This window comes from Helianthus annuus, chromosome 16 (assembly GCF_002127325.2).
Source record: "Helianthus annuus cultivar XRQ/B chromosome 16, HanXRQr2.0-SUNRISE, whole genome shotgun sequence".
Classification (NCBI taxonomy): domain Eukaryota; kingdom Viridiplantae; phylum Streptophyta; class Magnoliopsida; order Asterales; family Asteraceae; genus Helianthus; species Helianthus annuus.
The window spans coordinates 148,227,063-148,242,014 of NC_035448.2; positions in this window are offsets into that span (position 1 = coordinate 148,227,063).

Genomic DNA, 14,952 nt, shown 5'->3' on the forward strand with positions numbered 1-14,952 from the left:
TGGCGAGTTCACAGTTTTAGAAAACGTTTGTTACCCGGTGTATGTAAAACAGTTTAATACCCAATGCAAGTAATATTGTTAATATCTCATTTCCAAACACGGACGGCTCACGGACTGCCCTTCCCACGTACTCCTATCTAGTACTGGGCCAGACTGGGTCATTAGTTCACCTCCGTCCTCTACAGGCACGGGGTGAGGGTGCCAAACCTAAGTAGCGCTACTAACTAATACCCGATGAGGGACTTACAAAAGATGATAGGTGAGAATATTAACCAATATACCCGTTTTTACCCAAAGACTTATCCCCCCCATGGGATACCCACTGACTGTCCCCAACCACTGGGACGCATGCTCGAATGTAGTGAACTCACCTTTGTTTTGCTCGGTAAGGTTAGTTACTTGATTAGCGGTCGATCAAACACGTCCTATTAAAGTTTACCGACAACCATCAGTTCTATGTTCACGTTGCACCACATATGCATTTACACATTTCACACATCGCATTTACGAGCATTCACAATTCTCTAGCACATAGCGACTAGAAGCCGTATATTGCACATAAATCATTTAAGTGTTTACCCAGTTCATGAACCACACCATATCCTACAAGTAACCATCCATATACAATGTACCATTTATCACAGATTCACTAGTTTATACATGCTTCATGTATTGAATTGTTTTTCCTAGCATATGTACCACTAATAAACTGTATATATATATACACTCTTTGTTACTCGGCCCAACCTTGTTGGCCCAAATTAACCAACTAGTTTCACAGCCATTATTAGTTATTGATTTATAAGGCCCATAATCAACAAAAAAAGGAATGGGTGTGTGGGTTCGGCAACTGTGCGCGACCCACATCCCAACCGCCCATCAAAATGCCATTCCACTTTTGTACTATCCACCATATTTATTATTATTCCACAACAAGACAAAGAGGTCATAGTTTGATTTCTCATGTCAGACATAAAAAGCATACATATGTACACATATATCAACCTTGTACTATACCCACATGTAAAGCTTACATATTCCTATGTCATAGTTTGACTTGATTGATCATAACAATAGCACATGGGCTGCCATAAATTTCAAGGTTATCACATTCTATCCCCCATTTGACTTAAATTTTATAGGGCCAATCTACTACTATGTCAGCATGTATTATCACTCATAAGATTGTCACATGCACTTGTCAACATCAAGCCTCCATATTTATTCAACTAACAATTCGGTCCATACATATATATATATATCTAGATACATAGCTATCAAGATGAATCCTAGGAATCCCCAACACACTACACAATCATTTGGCTTTACATAACAATCAACGAGAGCCTTTGTCAGCAAGTTTCATGCAATACATGTAATATCTAGCACAATTCCATTATTGCAAATTTTAATACTGTACATATCACATCAACCAAATTATCAATGCAATTTAATAAAAGAAATTACTAACTCACAAGGCTCTTTTGGCTGAGATAATGTTTCGAGATGGGTGATCTCACTGCCGACGCTAGAAGAGAGAATTAGGGTTGCAAATGGTGAGGTAAGGAAGACGGTTACGTATAATTAGGTTATAAAGCCTATGTCTCAATGAGTGGGCCGGTTGTTCGCAATTCAAACTATGCTGTGGTTGGGCCGGTTGTTTCTACAAAACAATGACTTGGGCCGGTTATTCGTAACCACGCATAGCCGTATTTCGGGTCTAGCCCAACCGTTCATTAATCGGTGTCGCATGTCAAGTTCGGGTTGAGTTCAATCCACTTTGATACTCGCGACATTTCTTAGTCCAACAAACACATACACACACACACACAATACACAACTACTAAAATATGCTAGCACGCTCAACGGGTTACGGGTCGAATAAATAAATTAAAACAAGAATGAGGGTATCACAAATCGGAGACACGGAGACACTAACCTTGGAAATTTCGGGTTGTCACATCATCCCCAACTTGAAAGAAATTTCGTCCCGAAATTTGACAAGTAAGCACGAAAGGGTGAAGTGAGGAGTCAAGGTTGTTGCGGATTTTGCTCAGGTGTGACATCATCCCCAACTTGAAAAGGAATCTCGCCCCGAGATTCACCAGTTTTACTTGACTCTGCTTTGTCTTTGGGAAAGAGGTGAGGGTACTTCAATTTCATCTGGTCCTCGCGCTCCCACGTGAACTCCGGCCCACGCCTTGAGTTCCAACGAACCCTCACAATAGGAATACGACTGTGTTTACGCACTTTGACCTCACGGTCCATAATCTCGATGGGTTCTTCTACAAACTGCAGCTTGTCGTCGATCTTGAGCTCTTGAAATGGCACAACCAGTGTCTCATCAACCAGACACTTCTTTAGTTGCGAAATGTGAAAGACATTGTGAACATTACCTAGTTCCGCAGGTAACTCGAGTCTGTAAGCGACTTTACCGATCCGCTCAAGAATTTTGAATGGCCCAATGTAACGTGGATTAAGCTTGCCACGCTTCCCGAAGCGTACAACGCCCTTCCACGGTGAAACTTTCAACATAACCCGATCATTAACTTCGAACTCCAAAGGCTTTCTACGCTTGTTAGCATAACTTTTCTGACGATCACGCGCTGCTGCCATACGATCCCTTATCCGAGCTATATTTTGTGAGGTTTCCAGAATGAGTTCAGGACCTGTGAGTTGACTGTCACCTACCTCTGCCCAACAGAGAGGGGAACGACATTTCCGTCCATACAATGCTTCGAACGGAGCTGCCTGAATACTCGTGTGGTAGCTGTTGTTGTAGGAGAACTCTATTAACGGCAAGTGTCTTTCCCATCCCTTCCCAAAATCGATCACACATGCCCGCAGCATGTCTTCAAGTGTCTGAATAGTGCGCTCACTCTGACCATCCGTCTGTGGGTGGTAAGCGGTGCTCATATCAAGTTTTGAACCGAACAGTTTGTGCATAGACTGCCATAATTCAGAAGTAAAGCGCGGATCTCGATCCGAGATGATAGAAGTTGGCACTCCGTGCCGAGCAACGACCTCCTTAAGATACACTGCTGCAAGCTGCGAAAACTTATCTGTTTCCTTGATTGCTAGAAAATGTGCCGATTTCGTGAGTCGATCAACAATCACCCATATGGTGTCGTTTCCAGCCTGAGTTCTTGGTAATCCAGTAACGAAATCCATAGCGATCTGTTCCCACTTCCACTTAGGTATTTCTGGCTGCTGTAGTAGACCCGAAGGCTTCTGGTGTTCCGCTTTAACTCTAGCACAAGTTAAGCATTTACTCACGTACGTGGCGATGAGAGCTTTCATATTCGGCCACCAATACATAACCTTAAGATCGTGATACATCTTGTCCGATCCCGGGTGAATAAAATATCGTGACTTGTGTGCTTCATCCATTACAAGTTCTCTAAGTTCACCAAACAGAGGAACCCATACTCTTCCCATGATGTAGTAGATGCCGTCAGACCCCTGTTCAAGCTGTTTTTCCATACCGCGCAAACCCTCAGTTTTAATGTTCTCTTCCTTCAACGCCTCAGCCTGGGCCGTACGAATCCTATCAGGAAGGCTGGAATGAATAGTGAGCTGCAATGCGTGAACGCGTTTAGGTTTTGCTTCCTTGCGGCTAAGTGCATCCGCCACAACGTTAGCTTTACCTGGGTGATATTTGATGGCACACTCGTAATCATTGAACAATTCCACCCAACGACGCTGTCGCATATTCAATTCTCTTTGGTCGAAAATATGCTGAAGGCTCTTGTGGTCAGTGTAGATAGTGCATTTAGTACCGTATAGATAGTGCCTCCAGATCTTTAGCGCAAACACTACTGCTCCTAACTCCAAGTCATGTGTCGTGTAGTTCCTCTCGTGAACCTTCAACTGTCGAGAAGCGTAAGCTATCACTTTCTCGCGTTGCATCAACACGCAACCGAGACCCTGAATCGAAGCATCACAATAAACTACAAAATCCTCAGTACCTTCTGGTAGAGATAAGATGGGTGCGCTGCATAGCCTTTGTTTCAGAAGCTGGAAAGCCTCCTCCTGTTTCGTCCCCCAAGAGTAAACTACTTTCTTCTGTGTTAACGAGGTTAGTGGCTGTGCAATCTTTGAGAAGTTCTGAATGAAACGACGATAATACCCTGCTAGGCCGAGAAATTGCCGCACCTCCGAAGGATTCTTTGGTGCCGCCCAATTTCTAATGGCGTCAATCTTGGCAGGATCCACATGTATGCCTATCTCATTGACTATATGCCCCAGAAAATGTACCTCCCGTATCCAAAAATCACACTTAGAAAACTTTGCGTACAACTGCTCCCTCCTCAGGAGTTCTAGAATAAGGCGTAGGTGCCGCTCATGATCCTCCTTGTTCTTGGAGTAAATTAGAATATCGTCAATAAAAACGATAACGAAGTCATCAAGGTATGGCTTGCACACGCGGTTCATGAGGTCCATAAAAACTGCTGGTGCGTTGGTTAACCCGAATGGCATAACCAAGAACTCATAGTGACCGTATCGAGTCCGAAACGCGGTTTTGGGAACGTCTTCTTCTCTAACTCGTACCTGATGATATCCCGACCTTAAGTCGATTTTCGAATAGAAACTTGACCCTTGCAGCTGGTCAAACAGGTCGTCAATACGAGGCAAAGGATAACGGTTTTTAATTGTCACCTTATTGAGCTCACGATAATCCACACACATCCGGAAGGACCCATCCTTCTTCTTCACAAATAGAACTGGGGCTCCCCAAGGGGAAGAGCTAGGTCGGATGAAACCCCTATCCAACAGCTCTTGGAGTTGGTTTGACAATTCCTGTAGCTCCCCTGGCGCAAGACGATAAGGAGCACGAGCAACCGGGGCTGCCTCTGGGGCGAGGTCGATCTGGAATTCCACCTGACGATGTGGAGGTAGACCAGGGAGTTCCTCAGGAAATACATCAGGATATTCACGAACAACTGGAAGATCTTCAATCTTCCTTTCATCTGACTGTGAATCAGTGACAAGAGCGAAAATTGCCGGATAGCCCTTACGCAGATACTTCTGAGCCTTTATTGCTGAAACAATACTAACTGGGGTCCCACTGCGATGACCCTGAACTGATAAAGATTCTCCACTGGGGAGAGGGACACGTACGATCTTCTCCTTACAGAGAATCTCCGCCTGGTACTTTGACAACCAATCCATACCGACAATCACGTCGAAGCTTCCAAGGGTAATAGGTATTAAGTCAATGTCGAATACTTGACCCAGAAGATCGATTTTACACCCAAGTAGAACATGTGTAGCTTCGATTGTTTTACCATTTGCGATTTCTACTATGTGTTTCATTACGAGAAGTGTAGGACTTAACCCTAACTGAGAACTGAACCCCAAAGACACGTAACTCCAGTCGGCACCAGAATCAAATAAAATAGAAGCAATAAAACCATTTACTGAAAACGTACCAGTAACCACGTTGCCGTCGTTCCGCGCTTCACCAGCTCCCAACACAAACCCGCGCCCACGCGCAACATTACCCCCGTTGTTCCCTGCATTGTTATTCCCGTTACCACCCCCTGTGTTCTGTCTCAGCTGAGGGCAGTCTCGCTTGAAGTGCCCCTCGGCCCCACACTGATAACACCCTTTCTGATTACCCTGAGTTTGCTGAGGCTGTTGCCTACCCGCCTGCTGCGCTGGCTGCTGCTGAGCTGGAAGTGTGGTCCTACAATCCCTGGCCTTGTGCCCTGGTCGATTACACCGATAACAAACTCGAGTACACTGCCCCTTGTGATGAAGATCACACTTGCTGCACAAGGGTAGCTTCCCCGCATATGATCCCTGCCCTGATCTGTTACTCGAGTTCTGATTTACTGATGCTGTCTGGCTGAAACTGCGGGTGCTGCCAGTATCCGTCTTCTTCTGAGGCTGTGTAGAGTTGGACCCCTTGTCTGTATCGTTCCACTTACGTTTTCTATCAGCAGCAGATGCAGTGGAAGTAGTGGCAGCTGTGGTAGTGCTAGAAATACGAGGTGGCAATGAGTCGCTCTCCACCTCCTGGTCAACGATTTTATGTGCCAATCTAACAATCTGGGTTAGGTTATTGAGGTTCGCTGCTGTAACTAAACCCTTCACCCGTGGAGGTAACCCCTTAATAAACAACTCGATCCTTCGTGGCATGGGTCGGGACAAGTTTGGACACAAATCAGCTAACTCATATGACCGCTTCACATACGCCTCGATTTCAGACCCCACCATTGTCAGATGATAGTACTCATTCTCTAACTTTGCTATTTCATCTCGAGGACAGTATTCCTCCCTCATCAGTTCTTTAAAATCATCCCACGTAGTGGCGTTCGCCGCCTCAATACCTAGCAGTTGGACCTGGGCATTCCACCAGGTCAAGGCACCATCCTGAAGCGTGCCTGCTGCAAACTTTACTCTATCCCCAACTGGGCAGTTACATATCGCAAACACTGACTCTGCCTTTTCGAACCAGCGTATAAGTCCCACAGCCCCTTCAGTGCCACTGAAGGTCTGTGGCTTGCAATCCATGAAAGTTTTAAAAGTGCAGACCGGTGGGTGAGGCTGGTTTTGTGGCGCCGGTTGACCTATTAACGAGGGAAAATAAACCAACAAGTAAGACTCAAGTTTACGATTCAAAGGGAAAAGAATGTCTGGTACATGTCATACCAGCCTGGTAAGCTGCCAAGGCTGCAGCCACCTGAGCGTTGAGTAATGCTTCTAGCTCCGCTTGGGTCATATGGATTTCACCACGCCCACCACCGCGGCCTCCATTACGTCCACCACGACGACCTCCACCACGTCCGTTCATGATTCTACAAGTATGGGAAGAAGGAATGAATTAACAGACTATTTCAAGCGGATGTCAAGTATTGCTATAGTATTCACAGTTCTCGAGGTTCTAATACAAGATTGACTAACAACGTGGGATTCCTTTTCACACTAGTCGAGATTTACTGGGACTCACATGCACCCCACGTTGTTATTATGTGTGCACCCATAATAATAACCCGATTCGCATGCTTATCTCAGTTCCTCCCAACTCGCGTCAAAAGGTTTCCCCAATTTCAAGCAGCACGACCAATGGCATCACAACATACAGCATATAAGTTCAAGAAGAGTCCTACTCTTAAAACACATAGCATAGACCGATTGCATAAGAATTCGTATTGTAATGTCAAGTGTGCGTTCAGGTGTGATACTAATCATGAGCATGTGCTAACTATGTTATGCAATAGTAATCAAGAGACGAACCTTGCTGCCTGGAGCTGAGTGTCATGGTCAATGTCGTATCAGTTCAGTTATAGTCTGGTTTTATAAATCATTTTTAAAACCAAATTCACTATAACCAGTGGCTCTGATACCAAACTGTCACACCCCCAAAATTACCACCTAGGGAGTGTCCCTGTTAGGCGTGTGACGACTAGCAATGAGCCACCAATTACATTGAATCACAAGTTTGAAATAAAACTTCGTTGTTTAAAGATAGTAAAATCCCAACATACATTATTCAAAAACCATAAGTTTAGCGGAAGCATTAATGTAACGTAATATAAGTGTTATCCCAAACGAACATAGTATAAAAAGTCTGATAATAAATCCAGCAAGCAACCATGACCACTCACGCCCTCCAGCCAGCAAGTTCCTGCTTTCATAGTACCTATGGACCTGCGAGCATGTAACACACGTATCAGACAAAGCTGGCGAGTTCACAGTTTTAGAAAACGTTTGTTACCCGGTGTATGTAAAACAGTTTAATACCCAATGCAAGTAATATTGTTAATATCTCATTTCCAAACACGGACGGCTCACGGACTGCCCTTCCCACGTACTCCTATCTAGTACTGGGCCAGACTGGGTCATTAGTTCACCTCCGTCCTCTACAGGCACGGGGTGAGGGTGCCAAACCTAAGTAGCGCTACTAACTAATACCCGATGAGGGACTTACAAAAGATGATAGGTGAGAATATTAACCAATATACCCGTTTTTACCCAAAGACTTATCCCCCCCATGGGATACCCACTGACTGTCCCCAACCACTGGGACGCATGCTCGAATGTAGTGAACTCACCTTTGTTTTGCTCGGTAAGGTTAGTTACTTGATTAGCGGTCGATCAAACACGTCCTATTAAAGTTTACCGACAACCATCAGTTCTATGTTCACGTTGCACCACATATGCATTTACACATTTCACACATCGCATTTACGAGCATTCACAATTCTCTAGCACATAGCGACTGGAAGCCGTATATTGCACATAAATCATTTAAGTGTTTACCCAGTTCATGAACCACACCATATCCTACAAGTAACCATCCATATACAATGTACCATTTATCACAGATTCACTAGTTTATACATGCTTCATGTATTGAATTGTTTTTCCTAGCATATGTACCACTAATAAACTGTATATATATATACACTCTTTGTTACTCGGCCCAACCTTGTTGGCCCAAATTAACCAACTAGTTTCACAGTCATTATTAGTTATTGATTTATAAGGCCCATAATCAACAAAAAAAGGAATGGGTGTGTGGGTTCGGCAACTGTGCGCGACCCACATCCCAACCGCCCATCAAAATGCCATTCCACTTTTGTACTATCCACCATATTTATTATTATTCCACAACAAGACAAAGAGGTCATAGTTTGATTTCTCATGTCAGACATAAAAAGCATACATATGTACACATATATCAACCTTGTACTATACCCACATGTAAAGCTTACATATTCCTATGTCATAGTTTGACTTGATTGATCATAACAATAGCACATGGGCTGCCATAAATTTCGGGTTGTCACAGTATGCGAGGAAAAACCCATAATTTCACCCAACTTTCACCTTCCATCCTCCACAAATCAACCGTCCAATTAGGAAGCCCATGAGTAACAAACATATGAAGCTCTTTATGAACAACAACTAAATTTCCATCATAGTCAGCATGTGGAATTCTTGGAAAGGTTTTCAACTTAAATCTCTCTGATTCCACATCAAAGCCAAACAACATAACACCCTTATTCTCAAAAAACAGTTAACCAAAAAATATAAAACACCTTTGCAAAAAGTTCCATTAGACCAAATAGGCTTTCCACGCCAGCAACGAAGTTTATTTGCAAAAGTGATTTTGTGCCACGAGTCAAACATACTTGAATATACATGAACCCACATTCTACCACGCCTACGCTTTATGTGTAAAAGCTTGTAATCATCTGTCTTATCCACATACAACCCAATTGCATCTGACTTAGGTTTATATAAACCACGACTATTTGAGCTGGACACCTCTTTAAATGCATGAGTTAATGGATTCCAAATAACCAATTTGCCAGTATTACGAAAACAAACACATAACAATCCTTCAAAACTTGTTAGAATATTTACTTTATTCCAAGGCGCTTCAAATGGAAGTAAGATTCTGGAGTTTAATAATGGACCTGAATCTTCACATGAAAGGGGGAATACAGAACATAAGCGCGAACCAATTGCTATAAATTTCTGGTTATAGGATGTAGATATGTGACGACAATGCATCATAGCAAAATGACGTGTCGATAGAAGAAATAACCATTCCTTGCATACACACTTTGACCGACCCACACCCTTTGTAGGAAGCCTTATTAATATCTCATACACAAGAATGTCAAGACCAAGATCATCAATAGAAGTACTTTGTCGTCCATGGCCATGTAAAAACATTTTTCTTTTGCATGATTGTAGATTGTTCGTACTCATTTCTCACTGGAAGTAATATTAGTATAATTATTGTTAGCACATGATTTTGAATAAAATTACCTATATAATGTCATTCATTCATAAAGTTAAATCTACATCACGACAGTAATAGATAAGATTATTATCTTAAACTGGAAAACATTTTAAAATTTTCAACAAAAAAGGTAAACAAATGAAAAAACAAAACATATTAAGTACAAAATACTAAGTAATCCAAAACATTAAATAACATGAACAATAATTTTAACGTCGCATAGATCTAAGCAAGTGTGCCTCATGCACATCTGGTTCAATAACTATTGTAGTAAACTCCGTATCCTTCAACATATTAACTGAAAAAGCAGACATGTGTTACAAATTATGTTCATAGGTCATTTAAAAAATTAAAATATATAAGAAATACGTATTAAGCCTATAACATACTTGACGACGTATAGACCAACTTGAGTTGAGAGACGGATATGATAGATTTACTGGATATTGCACGATATGTTCGTACAATATTTATATGCCTCGATGTGTCTAGACGCAACTTTATAACGTGACCACTGTAAAATAATCAAACACATTATATTAAAAAAATGTGTATATATATATATATGTGTGTTACTTAAAACATTAAGGTCATTAATAATAAAAACGTGGCTTACGTAGCATCTTGCAAATTAATCTTAAAAGTAAACATATGCTTTATTCTTTTCCCCTTGATGATTTTTCCTATAACATCTACAATAAAGGCAACAACATGTTAGACTTTTCTCACACACACATAAATATATATATATATATATATATATATATATATAACAAATCCAAAAAAAATAGAAAGAATTTATGTATACCAACAATATGTTTGTGAAAACCCTTGTCCTCTTTCAAAACATTAAAGCACGGCACCAGTGGATACAACGGAAAACCCTTTGAAACCTCATGTATACACGGAGTAAATTTTGTGCCTTCATTTATAACTATTTTGATACAACCATAAATTAATACGTAGCTTTTGTATGTTGGATAGTCATTAAACTTGAAATTCTCAATTTGAAAATGAGAAACCGAAAAAAACATGACCCACGAGTCCCATGCCATCAAATAAGTGAACCAAATTAGCGGGGACAATTGCTGCAAGTCTTCTTCTCTATAATATAAAGTACGTTACTTAAATATAATGTATGTAAACTTAAAAAACGAAATAAATAAATAAATGAACTCACATCTTTATCAAGTAAAATAAGTAGTAATTTGTTTTTGCTGACATCATACCAAGTAAATTCAACACGTACAACACTAAGATTATACCATACTCCATAGTGAGTTAGTGAAGAAAAATCAGCTACAGTGTAATCTTCATCGATCTTCTACAAAAAACAAATACAAATACCATAAAAGATTTAAAAAAAAATCTCTAATAACAAATTAAAAGAATAAAAAATGAAAGAACAAAAAAAGTAATAATTATCAATAAAAATTAAAAGTAAAAAAAAATGCAATTTCTAAACTATATATATACAAATGGGCCAGGTTATTATATAATGAATTGAGGTTTTGGGCCATATTCGCTTAACAGGCCAGGTTTGATCTAAACACAAATTGGAAATGGGCCGGGTTCGATATAGAAATACGGATATTAGACGGATAATCCGAATTAAGAAATGGATACTACATAATGCTAGTTAACTCAACCCTAGCCACAAATGTGATGAATCCAGCCCTCTTTCTTGTCCAAAATCGCTTCTCTCTGCATCACGATTTCATCCTCATCATCAGTTTCCATGGCGATTCAAGATGGTTACACTTGTGTACACTCTCTTCAGCTCCGTCATACGTATCATCACTTCAATCGTTTCAAACTTTCAAGGTTTTTACCCCTCTAAACCCTAGCGTCTTATACATCATACTATTTTGTTCGATTAGGGTTCTTCATATTCGATTAACACCTTCATTGATAAACGCTTGTGCAGGATAACGACTGCAGATCTGTATTTCGACATTTTTTCGGTTAATGGTTATGAATCTATGGTGTTAGGGTTCTTCGGATTCGATTAATACCTTTTGGATTTTAGGGTTTCAGCTATTGACACATGTTCGACCTGTATTTCCGCAGTTCTTAGGGTTAACGGTTGTGGAACGATGATATTAGGGTTCTTCATATTCGAGTAAAACTTTTTGGATTTTAGGTTTTCAATTGTTCAAATATGACAGATCTGAGTTTCGGTAGTTTGATAGGCTTAGGATTTTTCCTTGAAGTGAGTATGTTACCACTGAGATAAAGACGTGGTCTAGATAAGCTCTAGAACATAGACAAATGGAGCTGTGCTGGATCCAAAACTTGGTAGACTCTTTGTAAGTTTTGTTTTTATGTTTATCACTACATTATTGAATCAATTATTAAAGATTTTGTCTGTCTTAATGGGCTAACAGGAGCGCTCAAATGAGGGACAGAAGCTAGACTTATCCTTAAGAGACTGAATCATCTTACAGACCTATTCTGCATCTTGCAACCCATGGTATTAATCATATATTATGGCACTGTAAGTGACTCTAACCACTGATTCAAACTCCTTACAATGCCTATTTGTTTGTTTTAATACAAAATTGTTTGAATTTAAGGATATAATTTACACAATTCTTGTTGTTCACAACTGTTATAGTATGTGTTTTCTGTATAACATTTTACTGTAGTTAGTTATGATCTGAGACTGTTAGATTCTACACATTTGATGAAAAAATGGTCTACATGTATTAACACACATATCACAAACCTAAATGCTTTTAATTGCATTGTTTAAGCTATAAAAACAAAAACATAAACAAACCTATTTGTAATAAAAGCTAATCTAAAGAGATTAAGAAACCATACTTTATTTCTCCAATTGGTTCTCCAAAGGTACTCAACATAATGCTTTTTAAGATAAACAAAACTGAAAGAAAGAAGGCGACATATCAAAAATCATAGAACTACATTATATAGAGCTAATATCCGAATTTTTCTCAGGGAAGTTAATCTATATTTAGACAGTTAATAAATCATGGGATAGTGGGAAAGTGGGCTGACTTAGTAACCTCTTTATAATAACTGCATAATCGGTTACTAAACCTATAAGTTTTATATCCCAGCTATTTTTTTATTTGAATTTTTTTATAACCGAAACTGATCTTTTTTAAACTTTCTAACAAAAGCTTAAACTATTGATAGAAGTTATATTTTACACTAATAAAGACATATTTTTTTATCAACCATAAATTAAGAACTAATTGTTAAAAAAACTTATATATTAACTTAACATAAGAAAATAGTTGAATGATAATAATAACAATAATAATAATAGTTAAACGTCTTGTTTATATACACATATAAGAATTGTATTTGTATATGCTTACTTTTAGAAAACCATATTATTATTATGCTTAACATTATATACTCTTTTACTAATCTTCTGTTAGTATCCTGCAGCCCTAAGTGAACGCTACAGAACTGACTTGCTTGGACTTCATGCTATCAGGTGCTATTATTTCTTTCTTAAATTTTTTTCCTTTCCTTGCATTAGGCATACTTGTTGCCGGACTAGTCGGGCCGGTGGTTGCTGGGACACAGGGTGGGCCATCACCTGTTGCATTAACTGTGACATTTGTTTGAATCTATGTAATGCATTATCCGTGTTTGTTGTTTGGTTTGTTCTTATTGTCTAGTTATTTGCATTGTCAGATGTAGGTGGCTTCCTTGGCATGGTTTGCGGTGGCACCTTGAGTGATGAACCACTGATCTGACCCTCTGTCTCGTGATAGCTTGTTGAGTGTTTGTTTTGATTCTTTTGGTGGTATTATTTGTGAGTATGATTTTAACTTATAGCATATAACCAAGTGTTCAAAAACAACATTAACTTCAAAGATAACAACGAAACAAAAATAATTCAAAAGCATAAATAACTTAAAATAAATGATAAACATACTTGAAACACAAATTACTTAAGGTAAACCTAAACTCTAAATGAAGTCAAGAAGTTATTGTAACATGACTTGCAACATGAGACAACCTTAGGCCGACAATAAGCTGCACATACTAAACATGTTTTACCATTCACAACACCTCCTTCACTATAAACCACACAGTTCTCTTCACTATCATCATTTTCTTCTTCCCTATAACTCCATCATTTTTTTGGACCGCCTCCTCTTTCTCCATCTCCATCCCCTCATCTTTTTTTGCCATGTCCTCCGCAGCACGCACAATTCTCAAATGTTTCTTACCTTTAACATGAGTACTCAGATTTTCAGCACTCGTGCAAGTTACATCACAAAGCTCACATTTGAATCCATGAGTGGTAATAACTCTAGCATTCTGACAAATGTAAAATTATATTTAAAAACTACCAAAATATATTTATTTAGCAAAAACAACAAAACCCGAAAGATTTTACCTTTTTAATATACCCTTTGGAAGCAATATGCGCATAGTACTGTTGCACACTATGACAGACCTTCTTGCAAAGGGGACAACTTAAAACACTGTTGGGTTTTGCCCCGTTTTGTAGCACAATTTTAATTTTTTTATCCATTCTGAATAACAAAAAGAATACTGATTAAATTATTTATACTATTCTAAACGGAAGTTACTATCTCAAAAATAGGAATGTGGGATTATGGGAAGTTATTTGTGAGAAATTTGTGGAAGAGTGGGTAAGTGGAGATTGAAGTTTTATAACTAACAATTTTAAAATAACCGTAAGTTATAAAACTTAAGGATAGATGTTAATTTTATAAGTTTGGGTTTTTAACTAAATTAGACTACCAACTTTTTATATAAATCTAAATATTAAATGTACCAACCAGTATAAATGTTAGTAATTATATTGGCACAACTAAAATAATATTCACATGTATTCAATTTATCAAATGTTAGTTTGATTTATATATACTTCTTTACTTTTAAATTCATACCTTTTACATGATTATTTGAAAAAACGTTTGTACTTGACTTTTAGTAGTCATACATTTGTTACTTGTAAATATTTGAAAGGTTATTATGTTGCAATTCCTTTTAAAGTGTAAAAATATATTTCTTCTGTAATAATATAAATGTATTTAAAAAAGAGAACATGTTTTGTTAATGAAGCATATAATACCTAAACAATTTTTTAAGAGTTATAGTTCACATCAAATTACAAAAAATAAACAAAAATTAGATAAGACCCTTAGGATAACAAACTTTAAAACATAAACAAC